The 17,782-nt window shown below is 39.7% G+C and overlaps 1 long non-coding RNA gene across 1 annotated transcript in view; it reads left to right on the forward strand.

Annotated features, from left to right (window-relative positions):
* LOC103679203 overlaps window positions 1–17,084 on the forward strand; it is a 30,030-nt gene extending 12,946 nt beyond the window's left edge. Inside the window, exons 2-3 of the long non-coding RNA XR_572867.1 lie at window positions 15,486–15,647; window positions 16,999–17,084. This is a non-coding gene — a long non-coding RNA (uncharacterized LOC103679203). The remainder of the gene's footprint in view (window positions 1–15,485; window positions 15,648–16,998) is intronic.
* Window positions 17,085–17,782: the final 698 nt, after the last annotated feature.

Below are 17,782 nucleotides of genomic sequence, written 5' to 3' on the forward strand. Positions count from 1 at the left end.
AGCACAAATAATTTTAAGTAAAAAAATCAATTCACAGAAAAGGAAATTCAAATGGAGGACGATATTAAAAGATGCTCAGCCTTATGAGAAATTAGGAAAATTCAAATTCAAACAGCAAGACATTTACATAGCAGATAATATATATTTTTAAAGATGGATAATATTCGGTGGTGATGAGAACACAGGGAAATAAACACTTCCCGTATTGCTAATGGGAGTGTGTGTGTAAGAACATAACTGAAAAACCTGGACGGTATGTGATGGCATTAAAATACAAAATAAAATGCCTATTTTCAGTTAATTTATAGAGTTAAAGCAATCGCAGTGAATACCCGAGAAAATTATTTGTGCAAATTGACAAGCTCATTCTGAAACGCATATAGAAATGCAAAACATCAAAAATCACCAATGGCATGTTGAGGAAGAAAACCAATTGCAAAGCTTTCATTACCAATGTCAATACCTGTTATCAAGAGACAGGAATTAAGATACGGTGGCATTGGTATAAGGATAAACTAACAGGCAAACAGAACAGAATAAAACAAGACACAGACCATCCAGATTAACATACATGGTCACCCAATTTATAACAAAGGTGCCAGCCACTGAAATGTAGTTAGAATGGGTGGACTTTTCAATAAATAGTGGTGGCTCAATGAATTAGATTTCCACATGGACAAAAAATAAATCTTGACCCCCAACTTCATCTTATATTTAAAAATGAACTCCAGAGGCGCCTGGGTGGCTCAGTCAGTTGTGTCTGCCTTTTGCTCAGGTCATGTTCTCGGTTCTGGGATCAAGACCTGCCTCAGGGGGCGCCTGGGTGGCACAGCGGTTGGGCGTCTGCCTTCGGCTCAGGGCGTGATCCCGGCGATCCGGGATCGAGCCCCACATCGGGCTCTTCCGCTGTGAGCCTGCTTCTTCCTCTCCCACTCCCCCTGCTTGTGTTCCCTCTCTCACTGGCTGTCTCTATCTCTGTCGAATAAATAAATAAAATCTTTAAAAAAAAAAAAAAAGACCTGCCTCAGGCTCCCTGCACAGCAAGGAGCCTGCTTCTCCCTCACCCTCTGCCTCCCCACCCCCCAGCTCTTGCTCTCGTTCACGCTGTCTCTCACAAATAAATAAAATCTTAAAAAAAAAAAAAAGAACTCCAAAGGGGAGACAAGTCAAAGCAATAAAGTTTCTGAAATAGCACTAGCCAGTAGAACTTTCTGAGATGATGGAAATATACTCTCTCTGTGCTAACACAGCATCCACAAATGATTATTGACCACTTGGAGCTTGACTCGTGTGACTAAGAAACTGGGTTCTCAATTTTATTTAATTTCAGTTAATTTAAATGTAAGTAGGACATGTGGTTCCCATACTGGGTATTGCGGTTCTACCAGATAACATACGAGAATATCTGTGATAACTATTTGATGGGTTAACTTGAGTGGGCTGAGCCATAGTTTCAAGGGAGATTCTCTGGCAAGGGCCGAGAAATGGAAGGGAGGCAACAGCCCTTTTGTAGCATACACAGACCTAATCTGGGTGCTGCTGTAAAGGGAGTTTGCAAATGTGATTCGAATTCAAAATCAGTTGACTTCAAATTAATCAAAAGGGACATTTTCGGGGCACTTGGGTGGCTCAGTTGGTTAAGCGTCTGCCTTTGGCTCAGGTCATGATCTTGGGGTCCTGGGGTCGAGCCCCACGTCTGGTTCCCTGCTCAGCGAGGAGCCTGCTTCTCCATCTGCCCCTTACTCTGCTCGTGCTCTCTCTTTCTCTCAAATAAATAAAATCTTATAAAAAAAAAGGGACATTATCTTTGTGGGTCTGATTTAATCTGTTGGAAGGCCTTTAATAAAGGGCTTAGGCCTTTCCTGAGCTCAGAGACTGCAAACAGCACCTGGGTCTGCAATTGCTCTCCTATCTGTTCTGGATCTTCCTTCCTACCTGCTGTCTGTGGACAGTAAGCTTTACTCATGCTGTGCTGTTCTAGCCTGCTGGGGATCTTCCCATCCTGCCTGCCTGCCTGCCTCGCTGCGTGAAGATGAGCTACAGCCCATGCCTGTGGGATGCCAGCCTGCTCATGATCCTGCCTTCCTGATTGCCCGCCCTACAGATTCTGGGCTTGCTTAGCTAGGCCCCCACAAAATGCACTAACAATAAGGGAAATGACTGGCTAATCGTAGTCCATTAAAATAAGGAACTTCTCTTTATCAAAAGACTATGTTAAGATGGTGAGGCAAGACCCCAACTGGGAAAAGATATTTGAGATATAAATATAGATATAGATAGATATATAAATATATAGATATAGATAATGTTTAGAATATAGATTTTAAATATGCCTCCAAAGATAGGGACTTTAAAGGACTGATAAAGTGAGGTCATAGGACGGTCCTCATCCAATCTGACTGTGTCCTTCTCAGAAAAGGAAAGGCTTAGGACGCACACACAGGACAGATCACCTGATGACGCAGGGAGGGGAAGGTTATTTGCAAACCAAAGAGAGAGGCCTCAGAAGAAACCAACACTGCTGTCAATGTTGATCTTGGACTTCCAGCCTCCAGAACTGTGAGCAAATGAACTTCCGTTGTTTAAACCAAAAAAACAAAAACAAAAATCTCCACAATCAATAAGAAACTGACATCTCATTTCTTTCTCTTTTTTTCAATGAATACAAGACCTTAGTGGAAATTTCACAAAAGGAAATGTCCAAAGGTGCCCACCTTCATTCGTTATCAAGAAAGTACAATTAGAACCACAATGAGCTTCACGCTAACCAGAATGGCTAAAATTAAACAGAAACAACAACAATAACAGTAAAGTTTAAGAACCTTAAAATACCATGTGTTGGCCAAGGCTTGGAGCCACTGAAGCCCTCAGATGCTACTGATGAAAGTATATATGAATACATTTACTTTGGAAATCAGAGCGGAAGGGGTGTGTGTGTGGGTGTGTGTGCTTAATTTCTTTTTTTTTTTTTCAACTGCGATTGGTGCTTTTTCTGTTCTGTTAAGAAACTTTGCCAATTCCAAGGTCATATATTCATATATACACAATGTTCTTTTATGCATTCTTCTATGCTTTAATATTTAAGTCTGTGATCCATATCAAATTGATTTTTATATATGTGTGAGGGAGAGGGGGTCAAGGATCATTTTTTTTTCATGCAGATATTCAGTTGCTCCAAACCTACTCATTTCTTGCTCATTGAAAAGACTCCCATTTCCTCCAGCGAAATGCATTGGCATCGCTAGTTCTTTTTACCTTAAACTGAAGATAAAAAGAAAAGGAAGTTGCGTGAAGAGATCTGTAGGATGATCCCATTCTTTTGGGTAAGAGAATAAAATAAGTTTGGATATTTTAATATGAGATTCTAGAAAGGTACAGAAGTTAACACAAGGAATATTTCACATTGGTTACTTTGAATGGGGGTGGAGATTGAAGGGGTGGAGGAGCAGATTGTGAACTGTGGCCTCATGCCTCTGTATTATTTGACTTGTTATGCAATGTCTCTTTACTCTTGCAACTTAACAAAAGTTCTGAGAAAACGATGAAGCGAGACAAAGCATCCATAAAGCAAAACAAGGAAAGTAATCATTCCCTTTTTTTGAGATTTCTCTTCTGGGCCCCGCCATCTTCTCCCTTGCCTCGAAGATGTTTGTGTATCTGTCCTGATTGCTGCTCTTAAAAAGTATGCCATCAAGTAGCGGGACCACATTATACTCATCTTTGCAACCCCGGTGTAGCCCTTTCCAGTATGATGGAAGGTTGTAAGCAGATGAAGGACAACGAGCAAAGCAGGGATTTCTTCTGTTTGGCTCCTTAGGTGACATTTGTGAATTAATTCTTTTATAGTAAATAATTATTTCCTTTGCATGAATGCTAGATCATTATATGGCTCTCTTTCATTTTAAAATCTCATTATTAATAGGAATACAAGCCTTTTAAACTAGATACATAATAAGATGAGTTCAAAAGGCTAGCTTTGAAAACTAGCTCAGCCATTAACATGGACTGCACTTCTTATATTCTGAAAGCCATGCTGAGGATTCATCTGTTTCTCTCTTTTAACTTTTGCATCTAATTAATCTTTGTCTGAAGGGCATGTTCCTGGTATTCAGAAGCATGCCTCAGTGGTGCTAATGTGCAGCAGAGTGACCTTGAGTGAGAAAACAATTTTCACCCAATCGTTTTCCAGCCAATTATCTCCAAAGGTACAGAGAAGGAGTATTTATTATGCTCGACTCTCTCACAAGGGAAAAACATTGAAAAATTAATTGTGTTTCCCTAGGAGAGATTATAAACCTTCACATAATATATTATGAAAGGGCAAGGTATTGTTGACGCGATTTTAATATACCTTGGAATTTTCAGGCAGCCCTGAGGGGATCTCCAAATACGGCTTAGTTGTCTATAATGTATGCTTGGTAAACTGGAAACTCCTAGAACAAGGACCTAAGTTTTGAAATGAGAGCCTTTTTTAATACATGTGGAAATGTTACTTATTCAGTATGAAAGTCACACTAATGAGCACTTAACCAAGTGGCATCTGGCCCCCAAAGAAGGAACACAAGGTTGGCAAGAAATCGCTCCAATAACTTAAAACGTTTCAGATCAATAAACACCAACACCTACCATACCATTCTTTTGGCTTGTAATTGGCGCCAACACCAGGGACATGAGAGAATGGGAAAAACTTGAACATTCACACCCTGGCAAAAACTGTTTGGGATTAAGAGACGATTTTAAAACCTATTTACAAGACCACAGTCAAGTCACCAAAAGCAGAGTTAGATCATGGGAGGTCCTGACTGTCTTGCCTTTGCAGTCAGTGGTGAGTCTCTTTGATGGTGTCATATGATCAGATCTGTGATTTAAAAGATGGTTCAATCAAAGGAAAAATACCACATAAATATCTCTACCAAGGCCCCCAAAGAATGTGATAAAATTCCACATCTTGTACTGGTCAATCTCTTATAGGAACACTTACATTGCATGCACACTGTGCCAGGAACCATCTGATACATATTTTTTAGATAAATTATTTGATCATCACAACAAACTTACATGGTAAAAATACTATAGAGTATGGTACTTTGATGGAGCCGAGTCTTTAATAAATCCAAAGCAGAGGGTGCAGGAAGGAAGTAGGTGAGTTTGGAAATGAAAGCAGGGGTAATACCATGGAAGTTCTTGAATGTCTTGCTAAAGAATTACACATCCTCTTATGCAGGTAGGATGAGTCCAGACAGGGGTATAACATGATCAGATGGGTGTTTAAGAAAAATGAATCCATGGGGCGCCTGGGTGGCACAGCGGTTAAGCGTCTGCCTTTGGCTCAGGGCGTGATCCCGGCGTTCTGGGATCGAGCCCCACATCAGGCTCCTCCGCTATGAGCCTGCTTCTTCCTCTCCCACTCCCCCTGCTTGTGTTCCCTCTCTCACTGGCTGTCTCTATCTCTGTCGAATAAATAAATAAAATCTTTAAAAAAAAAAAAGAAAAATGAATCCATGAAAGGAGAAATGCCATATGAGTATCACACACACTACAGATACTACAAATGCATTTGATAACATCCAACCTCTAATGTTGATAAAATTCTTAACTAAATCAGAATAGAGTAATAATAAATAATACTTCTACAATACATGAAATATCATTGTTTTATTATATTATATATTGTTTATCATATTGTGTTATATTATGCTTTGTCATATTGAAATTATATAAGGAAGCTTTTATATAGCAATTACTATGAACCAAGCACTGTTCTAAACATTTTTTCATATTTTTAACATTTTTAAATGAATTTCATGTTGACAAAGCCCTATGAGGTAGTGTTATTATTGCCATAATATTCAGATGAAGAAATTAGTACTGAAAATTTAAGTAGCTTGCCCAAGGTCATAGCGTGTAAGTGGCAGAGCCAGAATTTGAACCAGGATAATTTCTTACATAATCTACATCTCAAATCAAAGGCCAGCATCATGTTTAATAGTGAGAAGCTCAACGAATTCCCAATAAAGCAAAAACAAGGCAAAGATACCCATTATCAGCAGAAATACTTATTATGTTCTGCAAGTACTAGTCGAGGCAAATAAATGAGAAAAAGGAATCAGAAGAATAAATGTTGAGAAAGAGAACGTAGATTTTTTTTCCTGCAATTTTGTAAATGTAATGTTTGAAGCCTTAAGCCAGAAGGAAAAGGAGCAAGGAGACTATTCACAAAATCAACATAATTAATACACAAAAAAATGTCAGCTGTCTTTACACAAATAAAAATCACTGAGAATTAAATAAAAATAAAATGTAAATTTTTAAAAATCTTTTAGAAAACCCTGTTTAGAAAAAGTCACCGACCTTAGGAAAATGTCAGTGCCCTTTAGGCAGAGACCCTCATGAACATACTCAGAGGTGAACAAGTTAGGTTTCTTGATTATCGTCATGAGGGAGAATGCAGGCCACAGGGGATCGTCTCAGTTAAGAGGGTGCCAGAAAGGACTTAAGACAGGATTCAGGCTTGCTTCTGGTCCTTTAGGAGAGGGTCCCAATGAGACTTTGCTCAGAATTGTGTGCTGTTAGGGAATGGGGGTAATTCCGTGATTGAGTTAATAAACCTTTTCTAGGAAGAGAAGATTCAAGTGAGGCCAAAGCTCTCATTGATAAAGAAACAGCAGTCACTCGTGTTAGCTGGGCGAGAGGTCATTTCTGTAGTTTGGAAGAGTTCATGTTTTTATCTGTGTTCAGACATGATTACAGAAGGGTCTGGCTTTTGTCTTGATCACAATTGCAGGCTGGCCTTGTTGGTGTTGGTGTTCTGTGAAATTGGTTTTGTTTATGCTCACCAGGAAAGGGCCAAGCCGGTTCCTGGATGTCAGGCACTGCTTCCCTCTTTCTCAAAAAAAAAATACAAGTTCTCAAACCATACAGGTTACAACACCTGGGGATAAATTTAACAAGGAGTGGGGTGTAACTGGGAAGGTGCTCACAGAGGGCTTCTAGGCTGCTGACAATGTGTTTCTCGACCTGAATGGTGGTTGCATGTCTTCACGTTATAATAATTTGGTAAGCTAAATATTTATGGCTTTTGCACTTTTCTCTAAGTGTGTTATGTTTCACAATATTTAGATACTTTAATATCTATTCAATTTAATTTAAATTTATCAACATTAAATTAATTTATTTAAAAATACACTTCCTCAAAAGAACTATGAGTCATAAATAGTGAATGAATAAGTAGAACACAGTCTGTGTTAGTCAGCGATCTCCAGAGAAACAGAACCAATATGATATATAGAGAGATATATACAAGAAGAGATTTATTATAGAAATTGGCTCACATGGGTATAGAGGCTGAAAAGTCCCACAATCTGCTGTCTGCAAGTTAGAGACCCAGGAAAGCCAGTGGTATAATTCAGTCTGAGTCCAAAAGCCTGAGAACTGGGAGCTCTGATGTCTGAGGGCAGGAAAAGATAGACATCCCTGATCAAGAAGAGAGAAAGAGAATTCGCCTTTCCTTTGTTTTTTTTTTTTAATTCTATTCAGACCCTCAGTGGATCAGATCATGGCCACCCACACTGCTATGGGCGGATCGATCTACTCAGACTACTGAATCGAATATTAATCTCTTCCAGAAACACCCTCACAAACACACCCAGAAGTAATGTTTTAACAGCTATCTGGGCATCCATCAGCCCAGTTAAGTTGGCATATAAAATTAACCATCACACAACCTCTCTTTATAAGGACAATTACGATTACATTTAGCACCCATCGGATAATCCAGTGTCCTTATAGAGAGAGGCAGAAAAAGATTGGCCTAGAGAAGAAGAGGCAAGGTGACAAATGAGGCAAGATATTGCATGACTGGCTTTGAAGATGGAGAAAGGGGCCACGAACCAAGGAATGCAGACAACTTCCAGAAGCTAAAAAAAAAAAAAGCAAAGAAACAGATTCTCCCCTAGAGTTCATACCTTGATTTCAGCTCATTGAAACTGATTTTAGATTTCTGTCCTCCAGAAGCACAAGCGAATGAATGTGTGTTGCTTCAAGCCACCAAGTTGGTGGTCATTTGTTACTTGCAGCGAGAGGAAATGAATACAGAGTCCAAGGAGAGTTTCTCAAAGGAACATGCAGCCAACAGAACCACATACTGCTGAGATTTCAAGTCTCAATTCTGTTGCCTTTAGAAATGTGGATATTATTGTTGTCCTTAGTGAGAACCTTTTTCATCGAATGATAGGAACAAAAGCAGATGGGAGTGGTTGAAGAAAGGCATGGGAGATGAGGAAAGCCCTCCTATATTCTGGAATCAGCACTGGAAAGAAACAAACATCTATAGCAACACATGTCTCTGGTTTAAAAAATAATAATAAATAGTTAGCTTTAAGTGGTATAAATAAAAAAGACATCATTAAAATAGCTAAATGAAACAAAACAGATGAACATATGGGAAGAAAAAGAAAGAGAGAGGGAAGCAGACCGTAAGAGACTGTTAACAATAAAGAACAAACTGAGGGTTGCTGGAGGGGAGGGGAGCGGGGGATGGACCAGATGGGGGATGGGTAGTAAGGAGGGCACTTGTCATGATGAGCGCTGGGTGTTATATGTAAGTGATGAATCACTAAATTCTACTCCTGAAACCAATATTACAGTATATGTGAACCAACCAGAACTTAAATAAAAATTTGAAATAAATAAGTAAATAAAACCTTTTTGCCCACTAAAATAAATAAATAAATAAATTAATTAAATAAAAGTCTTGCTAAATGAAGGATAGATAGGACAGGAAAAATTTGAAGGCAGGGAGGTTAACTACATGTCTATAATAGTAGTCCAAGCGAACGGCTATGACTTCAATTGAGGTATTAAGTTTGACGTGGAAAAGAAGGATAAATACAAGAGGAGAGGTTAAAGATGAGGAATTACTGTTGGTGGGAATGCAAACTGGTGCAGCTGCTCTGGAAAACAATGTGGAGTTTCCTCGGAAAGTTAAGATTAGAACTACCCTACAACCCAGCAATTGCACTACTAGGTTTTTACCCAAAGGATATAAACAGAGTGATTTGAAGGGCCACATGCACGCTAATGTTTATCGCAGTCTTATCAACAATAGCCAAATTATGGAAAGAGCCCAAGTGTCCATTGACTGATGAGTGGATAAAGAATATGTGGTATATACATACACAATGAAATATTATGCAGCCATAAAAAGAAGGAAATCTTGCCATTTACATCAATGTGGATGGAGCTAGAGGGTATTACACTAAGTGAAATAGTCAGAGAAAGACAAATACCATATGATTTCACTCATGCGGAATTTAAGAAACAAAACAGATGAACATAGGGGAAGGGAAGGAGAGATAAAATAAGATAAAAATAGGGAGGCAAACGATAAAGGATTCTTTATGATAAGGAACACACTGAGGGTTGCTGGAGGGGGAGGTGGGGGGGATGGGTTAAATGGGTGATGGACATTAAGGAGCACACTTGTGATGAGCACTGGGTGTTGTGTGTAAGGGATGAATCACCAAATTCTACACCTGAAACTAATATTACGCTGTATGTTAATAAACTGGAATTTAAATAAAAACCTGAAAAAGGAAAAAAAAGATAAAATTTAAAAAAAAAGATGAGGAATAGGTGGTACTTGATACCAATAATTTGCATAGGGGTGAAAAGAAGTGAGGTAGTCTACTTTCGCTTGAGTGACTGAGTAGGAAGGGGTAACATTTATCTTTATAGAAAACACAGGGCCCAGACAGTCTGTTACACATTCTCATTTACTGTGTGTTGATCTTCTTTTCCCCACTAAGTTATACACTCATAATTTTTAATGTTTAATTTACATTGTCTCTGCCATTGTTTGCCCCAAGTCCCTGGACCAGGACCTGCAGACAAGCTCCCTGTTTTGGGGCCAGGCATGTGCTCAGCAGAAATTTCTGTGTACTGCATCCTCTGCTAGGTATTGTGCAGGGCGCAGGATTAATAGAATGTTCTTATCTGTGGAACCGAGGTCCCATGAGTGCTACTGTGAGACATCTTGGTACTTCAGAAGCAGGAGCTAGTGAAAAAGGAGACAAAACTAGGACAAGTAAGTCTGGGAAAGTTGCGGAGGCTTGCCCTAGGAAGGGTGGCCAAACAGAGAAATCCATTGTGTTACAGGCGTACATAACATGTCAGCCATTCTAACTCTGGAGGCCCAGTCTTCAAATTGGTAAGGTCTTCCGGGAGGTCCAGTTTGGATGTCAGGTGGCAGGGGTTAGTTGTATGAAAGTTGATGACATCATGTTTCCTTTTTTTTTTTTTTTTTAAAGAGAGAGAGCACATGCGTGAGTGGGGGGAGGGGCAGAGGGAGAAGGAGAGAGAATCTCAAGCAGACTCCCTGCTGAGTGTGGAACCTGACGCAAGGATTGCTCTCACGACCGTGAGATTGTGACCTGAGCCAAAATCAAGAGTCGGACGCTTAACCGACTGAGCCCCCCCAGGCCCCCCAGTGATAATCATGTTTGTGAACACTGTCTGCTCAAAGGCAGACCTCAGGTAGTGGTGGAGGATATCCAGAGTGAAGTCCAGTAACTCTAGACAAGAGTTTGATAAGAATTTAGCAGGACCTCAACCCAGTTAAGTGGTAGGTGGATTCATGGGGAGATTGTGGGACTAACTCGGCTGGGCTACTACATGGGGATTAGAGGAGAATACGCCTTCCTAGCACACCTGACCCTTGGCTTATTGCATTCAAACTGAATTCTAAGTTCCGCTCGATCTGAGCTGGAACCTCGGATATTTGGCATCCAGGATTGAGTCAGAGCCTGAGACCAACCTTTGCCTAGTGGAAAACCTACCAACGGTTACAGGAAGTTGGACAGGTGAAGGAAAAATCAGGAGAGAGGAGCTGGGAGCAAACAATGACTCCCTGAAAGGGTTAAATTCAGACTGAGGGAAAAACTCCCAACATCCCTATGAAAATGTAACCAGTGATACGTGACTGCATGGGTAGTCACCAATTGCTAGCGCAGTGCATTCTTGCCTTTCGAAGAGGGGAGCATATATTCCTGAAACAGGTCATCTTTTCTCCTCAAGGAATAATATAATAATTGAGATTGTGTTTCTAAGGAAGATTATGGTATAAAATAAATTATACGCACGGACAACAGTGTGCTATAGAGGCAAAGACACAACAACTGCAAACCTCCATAAGAATTTAAAAGAGTAAAATTATGTGTCAAGTCCTATATAATGGGCAGAAATATACTGTGCACATTGATTACACAGAAGGGACTCCGATGTACCATAAAGAGCATACACAGCACGTAAAAATACAGCTCTCATGAATCATGAATTTGACCTGAACTATTATGCTAAGTAGAACAAACACTAATTAAACATTTACTTATCAATAATTTCATGTGCCTTCTTAAAAACTTAAAGGGCTTTTTAAGGGATGGTTTTGCTGACTTACCTCTTTGCAGAGATACCTCGGGAAGCCGAAAAAGATGCCTTTCCTTTCTTTTTCTTTTAATAGACTTTGCAATATTAAAGTAACGATGTATTGAGATGATTTCACTGTCCTTGTGGATATCTCATTAAGGGTAGGGTGATATGGTTGAATTCAACATACATTCATTCCCTATCTATTGAAGGTTGGCCCCTGTGTTAAGTACTGGGAACATAGTGATGACAAAACATGTGTATGCTGACAATCCCTTAGAATCAGCCCCTTCTTTTGGTTACCTCTCTCCTCGGAACCAGGACCTCCTTTATTTTTCTACGTATCCTCAGGGCCTAACAATAGGCCCGGCGCAGAGTAAAAGTCAGTGGTTTTTGTAATGAACTACTGGATATATATTGGCTGTGATGATTGTCTTTTCTTTTTGAAATTTAGGAGGCAGCCGACATGATTAATTTTACCTACCCCGAACTCCTCTTAGGCTATTCAGTGGTAAAAAGCCAAATGTTCTGTCTTTATCCAGACATCAGACCAAAGTAGTGATGACGGGAGAGAGGGAAAAAAAACCCCACAGGAGCAGTTGTTAAAGGCCTCTTTCTTCGTGTCCGCAGCTACAGAGAAGAGAAAGCTATTGACAGCTATTAGAAGGACTTCACACTTCATTGGAAAACCGTAAAAAACAATTACCAGGTCTTTGGCACAGAGTTTTCAAGAGGAGCTTCAAAATATTTCTCATAGAATCGCTAAGACAAGCATAAAACTGGAAGCCCATTGTCTGCTTTTTTTGCCTTTATACTTGGATTTTGACAGTAAGACTCCAAAAGACTAGGTAAAGTGAGAGACAGTCGAGGCATGGGTGTTAATTAAGGCACCGATTTGCCTGGGACTTATCAAAAGACAGGAGATTTCATGAGACTTAATGCCAAAAAAATGATGGGCAGTCAATAAATAGAGCTACTGTGTTAGGAGGTAATGCTTGACGATCGGGAAAATATTAAGCTTGAACATGGGAAAGGATTAGCAGAGGTAAGGGCCTCAGTATAGACATGGATTCATCTGGGGTCTTCTTATTGCAAGTGAGTACGCACAGGTTGGGTGTGTTGTTGGCTAGTAGGTTGGATCCACGGGATGCAGCAAAATCAATAGCAGCTTGGATCGGGCTCCTGAGATGGCTCAATACATCACATCCCAGGCGTGGACTTCTGGTTGACATTAAAAAAAATACATGTTTTGGCAACCAACTTCTGAAATGAAAATTCCATTTCAAATATATTCTATCTATTCGTCCTGCATCTATCAACTGGAATTTCATTCTTAATCATGGCCAGTGTGAGCCCATGCGAGTGTACACACGCTGAAATATGCGTGCTGGTCTTCCCCATCTGTGGGTTAATGAGAAGGTTAATTTCCAGTTAATTAGATGGGGTGTGGGAGATGAGCAAGCTTTTTCAGTAGCACACTCAGCAAAATCCCGGGGATCTGGAAAAAAAAAAAAAAAAAAGGCAGTGAAATGTGGAGAGGGAGATCCCCTGATCTTCCTTTCAATTTGTGCAAGCCCAAGCACCGAATTTCTGGGGCCCCAGGCCGGCTTTAACATGAAGATGCAAGTTCTTTTGCAGGCCTTGGAGATAAAATGTGCCATCTCTACCTGGGGACAAGGCAGTTAATCTCATTCTCCAACAATCTGAAGTGTTCATCAGATGAAATTCCCAGCAACTCCCAGCCTTTCATGGCCTCTGAAACTCAGGGTAGTTGGATAGTTAAATCCTCATTTGAAACAGAAGGAAGCTGGCCTTTCTTTGCCAGGGCTAAAAACTGCTACACTGCTACGCACGATACTCATCATGTTGTGGTCTCTGGAACTACACAAGGTAGCTTCGCAGACCCCATCAGCTCTAAGAAAGGCCAGTGGGAGAAAACAGGGAAATGAAGAAGCAAACTGTAGTCAGACAGCACTACGTTAGAACTCAGTGTCCTACGTCTCAAAGGCTCCAGATACATGTTTCGTGGCTTTGAATCTTTTCAACAAGTCTGTTTCTTTTTTTATGCTCATTTCATTCTGAGAACAGATGCTTCGAATGAGAATCTACCAATGACATGCAGGCCATTTACCTTGACACTGAGGAAGTCACCAAAAAAGCAGTTCAGTAGAGGGGCGCCTCGGTGGCCCAGTCAGTTAGGGAACCGACTGTTGATTTCAGCTCTAGTCTTGATCTCGGTTTCGTGAGATTGAGCCCCACCTCTGGCTCCACGCTCAGCGCAGAGTCTGCCCTCCTGCCTCGCCCTCTGCCCCATTCCCATTGGTGCGCTCTCTCTAAAATAAAGAAATAAAGATTTTTTAAAAAGTAGAGAGTATGATGTATAAAATCATTCCGCCGTAGGAGTACAACAGTGAGCATCCTGCGTTATCAATAACGCTTGGTGGTGTTTTCTTCTGTTCTGTGAAGTATAGCTCAGAAGATGGGCTGGCCTGCATGTTTGCTCTACTCTCTAGGTATCTACTAACACCTGACTGACTGATACAGATGTGAAAATCGGTTGGATGCTGTGTAAATTGGCATTCGTGACTTGGCAATTAGATACCAATGTGCGTACAAAATAGAATCGAAAGTCATCCTCATCTCTAGCCTCTGCACGGAGAATAGAATGAGCCAGAAAAAATTAAAAGCTTACTCTCCTCCCTCCTATTTTCAGGTTTATTGTATTTTAGCTCCTCCTTGTCTTAAACACACCAAAGCTATTTTTTTCCTCTCTCTTAACATTCTATAATTGTTTAGAATTACCACCGTGCTTTCCGACTTCTTGGCTCACATTGTGTTTTATTTCCCACATATTCCTTCTGGGTTATTACTGAAGCACTTCCTTTCATTCTTTCAGCCTGCTTCTGTGAAGAGTTATCTCTCCTGGTTCTCATATAACTCTAAAACCTTTATCTGACATAGTATTCTAGAGTAACGAATATTTTCCCTCAACACTAGGGAAATACTATACTTCTGTCATACCTGGCCAAAAGCCCACTGTCTGTCTTTCTAAGTAAGCTCTTTTTTTCCTTGACTGCTTAAAACAAAACAAAACCAAACCCTGTTTTTGTTATTCTTTTTTTTTTTTAAGATTGTATTTATTTATTTGAGAGAGACAGAGCAAGCAGGAGTGGGGGGAGGAGCAGAGGGAAAGGGACTAGCAGACTCCACACTGAGCACGGAGCCCAACGCAGGGTTCAATCCTACAACCCTGAGATCAGGACCTGAGCCAAAATCAAGAATCAGATGCTTAACCAACTGAGCCCCCCAGGCGCCCCTTGTTTTCATTGCTCTAGGCATGTACTCCAGTGTATCTAGGTATTGATTTTTAAAAAATTTTGCCTGGGACTCAGAATACAATTTGCATTTTTTGTATTTACTCCTTGACTCAACTAACAACTTTTTTCTTAATTTCCAATAGACAGTATTTTCTGATTCTATGCTTAATTTCTAGTTTTATTGCACTGGAACGAGAGACTATTTCTTGGTTCTATTTGTTTCCTTTCCGTTTGGAATTAACTGAACTTTTTGTTTTGTTTTGTTTTTCTTCAGAGACCAAGGCATCGTCCCTTTTCCTCATGATTGTTTAATGGGGACTCAAAAGTTTTGTTCTGTATTTTCAGGAGAGAGTTTGATATGTAAATATTAGATCCATCTTATGAAAGATGTTAAGTTTTCGTGGCATCAGAAAACAGGTGGGGCGTACTTAAATGGGATAACTTGACACGAGATGATTAATAAAAGGACAATTTACAATGGTAGATAGAGGCCGAGTAGAGGGGCGAAGCACAAGGGATAGAACAGTAACTCAGATATTTTCGGGGGTACCATTCCTAAATACAGACCTGAAGATGAAGGAGAAGGAGAGCCAAAGTACCTTGAGATAGAGAGCTTACGTGAAAAGGGCCACCTGACAGGAGCTTCGGTAGAAGGATCTTGCTAACCTGCAGCAACTCAATTGGGACCAATCAACTGGAATGAATACTCTTCTCTCATTCTCTTTCCATCCTCTGTTCTATCACTAGTGCTCCCCACTGACCGAACCTCACTAGGAGCCAGAGACAAGGGGACCCAGTGATGCATTTGGCAGAGTCCACAAACGAATTTGGTTTCCCAGGGCACCAGAGCAAGGTAGAAGAGGGAAGAATGTGCATCTGGAGAAGCAAATTGAAGATCCAGTGGCACAGGTATTCTATAGATGTCCTCATGTTTTAACAACTTGATTTATCTTGGATAATGAGAATGTATTCTAAGTTTCCTGCTGCTAGTGCATTTCTGCTTATTGTTTTATATTTGAAATTAAGATCATGAACCCTCTTCCTCTTGGTTTGGTTTGCGCCTAGTATACCTTTACCAATTCTTTATTTTTAACTTTTTAGAAACACTTTTTTTATGTGTCTGAATTTATTTTATGAACCAACCGAGAACTCTTAATGAAGGACTTTAGCCCGTTTAAATTTATTGATATGAAAAATATAGTCAGTTTTATTTTTGTCATAATAGTTAATTTTGTGTTTCTGTATTTATAATTTTTCAAGTCTTTTGCTATGTGGACTCTTCATATTTTTTAGGGAGATTTATAGTCTTATACCAGTAANTTCTTTATAACTGTAATCTGTTTCATTTTTACATAATTTTACATATATTACAAGGTTGTAAACATAGCACAAATGAAACTCTGTAGTGTGCTTCTTCCATTTAACATGTCAAAACACCTGTTAAGTGCTCTATGCCATGTTTTAACATAGTCTTAATAACTACATAAAGAATGCTTATATAATATTCCATTGAGTTGATGAGACATAAAAATGAACTTACTGGAATTTGGGGTTGGGCCTATTTTCTATTATGAATTGAGACCTGGGGGTCAATCTTTTGAGTTTGTTTCATGGATGGGAAAAGTAAGTTCCAGAGAAGTCAACATTCTCTACCTCACAGGAGTTCAAGGATCCATGAACTGATGTGTGGAAAGACTCTAGCCTTGGGCTGATAATTTGCAGTGACCTGGCTATCCCTTGTTTTAGTACTTACTTACCAGAAGGGAAAAGATATGTTCTGTGTTTGTCCTCTTCCCTTGTCTAAAATTCCCAGAGGGGTGCAGATTGCTGGTCTCATTGACTTGAGACCTAGTACATGGAAGGTTCTTCACAAAAATGCATGCGCAGCATGGTGGTGGTGGTGAGAAAAGCTGGATGGCTGAATCTTCACTGGTTCTTTGTCTCTCTTCATGTGGATTCAAGTCACTGTCTACTATCCTTTCATTTAAGCCTAAAGGACTCCCATTAGTATTTTTGTTTTTTAATAGCTTTAAAAAGATATGAGTCACCTACCACACAGTTCACTCAAATGCACAATAGAGTGGTTTTTAGTTATTCAGAGATATGTGCAATCACCACCACAATCAATTTGAGAACATTTTCATCACCTCAGAAAAGAAGCCCTTTTCCCATAAGCAAACATTCAACTATTCCTCTACCCACTCCCCAGTCCTAAGTATTAACAGATCTACTTCCGTCTCTATAAATGTCCCCATTTTAGACTTGCACATGAATGGAGCTGTATAATATATGGTCTTTTGTGACTGGCTTCTTTCGGATAACATTTTCAAGGCTCATCCACGTTGTAGCATGGGTAAGTACTTCATTCCTTTTTGGTACCAAATGATACTCCATTGTATGAATATGGCACTTTCTGTTGATCTGTTTGTCAGTTGATGAACATTTGGGTTGTTTTCAACTCTTGGCTACTAAGAATCATGCTGCTATAAACATCCATGTGCAAGTTCTTGTGTGGACACCTTTTCATTTTTCTTGGATGTATATATATACCTAGGAGTGAAACTGCCCAGTCATTGGACGACTTTGTGTCTAATCATTTGAGAAATTACAGGAATGAAAAAGAAAGAAATTACCAGAAAGTTTTTCAAAGTGGCTGCATCCTTTTATAGTCCCACCAGTAGTATCTGAGGGTTCTGAGTACTCCAAATCCTTGCTAATACTTCTTCTCTGACTTTTTGATTTTAGTCATCTGCGTGGGTGTGACGTGACATCTCACTGTGGTTTTGACTTGCATTTTGCTGATGAAGAATGTTGTTGTGCATCTTTTGATGGGTTTATTGGCCATTTGTATATCTTGCTTGAGTTTCTTGATTTTTTTTTTTAACCTGTGTATGGGCCATGTTTTTGTTTCTTTATATGTCTCATAATTTATTTTTTGTTGAAAACTGGACATTTGAAGTAATATAATGTGATAACTCTGAAAATCAGATTCTTCCCCTTCCTTAGGATTTGCTTTCCACTGGTAGTTTTTCTGTGTCTTTGTC

Source organism: Ursus maritimus (genome assembly GCF_017311325.1).
Source record: "Ursus maritimus isolate PB19 chromosome X unlocalized genomic scaffold, ASM1731132v1 scaffold_X1, whole genome shotgun sequence".
Lineage (NCBI taxonomy): Eukaryota > Metazoa > Chordata > Mammalia > Carnivora > Ursidae > Ursus > Ursus maritimus.